General features: G+C 43.4%; 1 pseudogene; it reads left to right on the top strand.

Annotated features, from left to right (window-relative positions):
• The first annotated feature begins 307 nt into the window (after window positions 1-307).
• Window positions 308-2397, top strand: LOC123483057 (annotated as a pseudogene).
• Window positions 2398-3490: the final 1093 nt, after the last annotated feature.

Raw genomic sequence — 3490 nt, forward strand, 5'->3', positions numbered from 1 at the left:
AAGTAGCAGCAGGGATGTGTTGTGTTGAGAGAGAGAGAGAGAGAGAGAGAGAGAGAGAGAGAGAGAGAGAGAGAGAGAGAGAGAGAGAGAGAGAATACCAATAATAATATAATCAGTCACACCAGTCTGTAATGCATTATGAAAACATTTACACATTTATACAGTCAGTTAAGCGAAAAAATGATTATAATTTAAAATGTCATAACAGTCCTAGAATACTGTAGGCTTTAAAACATACGTAATATTAATATCCTCTGTGTTATTTCTAGATTCAGATGAGCTTGCTGTGATTTGCCAACGTGAACTCAAATCTAATCTAAAGAAGAAGTTTCAATGTGTATTTGAGGGGATCGCTAAACATGGAAACCCAACACTTCTCAATAAGATCTACACAGAGCTCTACATCACAGAGGGTGGAAAAGGAGAGGTCAATAATGAACATGAGCTGAGACAGATTGAGACAACAACCAGGAAACAAGCAAGACCAGAGACTGCAGTCAAATGTAACGACCTCTTCAAACCCTTAACTGGACAAGACAAACTTATCAGAACTGTGCTGACAAAGGGAGTGGCTGGCATTGGAAAAACAGTCTCTGTGCAGAAGTTCATTCTGGACTGGGCTGAAGGAAAAGCAAATCAGGATGTCCAATTTGTATTTTCATTCCCTTTTCGGGAGCTGAATTTGATGAAAAAGGAAAAACACACTTTCATTGAACTTCTCAATCACTTCTCAATGGAAACCAAACAAGCAAGAATCTCCAACTACGACAAGTACAAAGTTCTGTTCATCTTTGATGGTCTGGATGAGTGCCGACTGCCCCTAGACTTCCAGAAGAACAAGATCTGTTGTGACGTCACAGAGTCAACCTCAGTGGATGTTCTGCTGACAAATTTCATCAAGGGAAATCTGCTTCCCTCTGCTCTCCTCTGGATAACTACCCGACCTGCAGCAGCCAATCAGATCCCTTCAGGGTGTGTTGACCAGGTGACAGAGGTACGAGGGTTCAATGACCCACAGAAGGAGGAGTACTTCAGGAAGAGATTCAGTGATGAGGACCTGGCCAGCAGAATCATCTCACACATAAAGACATCAAGGAGCCTCCACATCATGTGCCACATTCCAGTCTTCTGTTGGATTTCTGCAATAGTCCTTTAACACATGCTGAAACATAAGAGAGAAGAGATGCCCACGACTCTGACTGAGATGTACTCACACCTTGTGGAGTTTCATACCAAACAGAAGAATGAAAAGTATCTTGGGAAAGAAGAGACAGGTTCACACTGGAATAAAGAGAGCATTCTGTCACTGGGAAAACTGGCTTTTCAACAGCTTGTGAAGGGCAATCTGATTTTCTATGAAGAAGACCTGAAAGAGGCTGGCATTGATGTCAATGAAGCCTCAGTGTACTCAGGATTGTGCACACAGCTCTTTAAAGAGGAATGTGGGCTATACCAGGACAAGGTGTACTGCTTCGTGCATCTGAGCATTCAGGAGTTTCTGGCTGCTGTATATGTGTTCCTCTCATTCATCAACAACAATGAGAATCTAATGGCCAAACCTCAATCAACGTCCAGCAACTTTTCTTCGCTGTTCAGACGCAAGCATGAAGTTACTGTCTACAAGAGTGCTGTAAATAAAGCCTTACAAAGTGAGACAGGAAACCTGGACCTTTTCCTCCGCTTCCTTCTGGGCCTCTCACTGGAGTCCAATCAGAAGCACTTACGAGGTCTACTGACAAAGACAAGAAGCAGCTCACAGAGCCATGAAGAAACAGTCAAGTACATCAAGGAGAAGATCAGGAGAATCCCTCTCCAGAGAGATGCATCAATCTGTTCCACTGTCTGAATGAACTGAATGACCATTCTCTAGTGGAGGAGATCCATTTACATTTTACATTTTAGTCATTTAGCAGACGCTCTTATCCAGAGCGACTTACAGTTAGTGAATACATTTTTTTTTTTATACTGGCCCCCGTGGAATTGAACCCACAACCCCTGGCGTTGCAAACGCCATGCTCTATCAACTGAGCTACATCCCTGCCGGCCATTCCCTCCCCTACCCTGGACGACGCTGGGCCAATTGTGCGCCGCCCATGAGTCTCCCGGTCGCGGCCGGCTGCGACAGAGCCTGGATTCGAACCAGGATCTCTAGTGGCACAGTTCGCACTGCGATGCAGTGCCTTAGACCACTGCGCCACTCAGGAGATCCAAAGCTACCTGAGATCAGGAAGTCTCTCAGCAAAAGAACTGTCACCTGCACAGTGGTCAGCTCTGGTCTTTGTGTTGTTGACTTCAGAAAAGGAGCTTGATGTGTTTGACCTGAAGAAATACTCCAGATCAGAGGAAGGTCTTCTGAGGCTGCTGCCAGTGGTCAAAGCCTCCAGAGCTGCTCTGTGAGTACATAAAATGACATTTAAGTACTAATCATCAGGAATAAATATCAAGTTTAGACAAATATATGTATTATAATATGTATATAATATATCATATTAAATAGAAAAACATATTGAATCAATGCATTGGTGTTCACATTAGTATAACAATATGACCATATAGTTCTAGGAGACGGAAGATGAATCTACCGTATTTTCCGCCCTATAAGGTTCACCGGAGTATAAGCCGCAGCAGCTAAATTGAATGATGTGTACATATATAAGCCGCACTGGACTATAAGCCGCAGGTGTTTTAATGTTTAATTACTATATGTAAGGGTTCGTGCACAGAGGGGATTGTCGGGAAAGAGATGGCTGCTTGAGGAAGCTCCCATTTATTAACATTTCAACAAACAAGTTGCATATTTGCATAACGTATTCAAGTGTTACCATTTAGTGCAATAGTAGCTACAGAACATATACATCCGGTCCGATGGAATATTCCTCTATCTTTCTTTGTGTGAATTCGCAGAAGTTTGTTATTTTTTCCTGGTAGTCGGGAGGGAGTTGCTGACACACAGTCGTCCCGCGCCCTGATGGAGAGTCCCTTTCGTCTCATAAATCTGAAACACCAGGATGGTCCACCTCTAAAATTTTCAATTTTCATTTCGGTGGCGACTGTTTCAGCTTTCAGTCGGATCTGCACGGTGGAAACACCTCGGCCGTCTGCTCTCTGTGTGTTCACCCAATCTTCAAGAAAGTCTTCAAGTTCGGGCCATCTGCTTTTATTATCTCTGAAAGCATTTTTGACTTTTTGCATTGAGACAGTTCTTCCCGCTGGCGTCTCCAACGTCTCACCATTGACTCATTGATGCCAAGGCTACGTGCAGCAGCTCTATTTCCTTATTTTACAGCCAGATTGACTGCCTTTAACTTAAAAGCTGCATCATATGCATTTCTACGTTTGTTTTCCATAATGAGGGTTTGTGCATGAAAACTTCCTTTGCACAAACTGTCTCGCTCTCGTAATGTCTGTCTGTCTTGCTCTCGTTCTGTCTCTCGTACCACTCTCGGTTCCACTTTTACTTTTGCGCGCTACCTGTCTCACTCTTTTCCGG

The sequence above is a fragment of the Coregonus clupeaformis genome, unplaced genomic scaffold (assembly GCF_020615455.1).
Source record: "Coregonus clupeaformis isolate EN_2021a unplaced genomic scaffold, ASM2061545v1 scaf0017, whole genome shotgun sequence".
Classification (NCBI taxonomy): domain Eukaryota; kingdom Metazoa; phylum Chordata; class Actinopteri; order Salmoniformes; family Salmonidae; genus Coregonus; species Coregonus clupeaformis.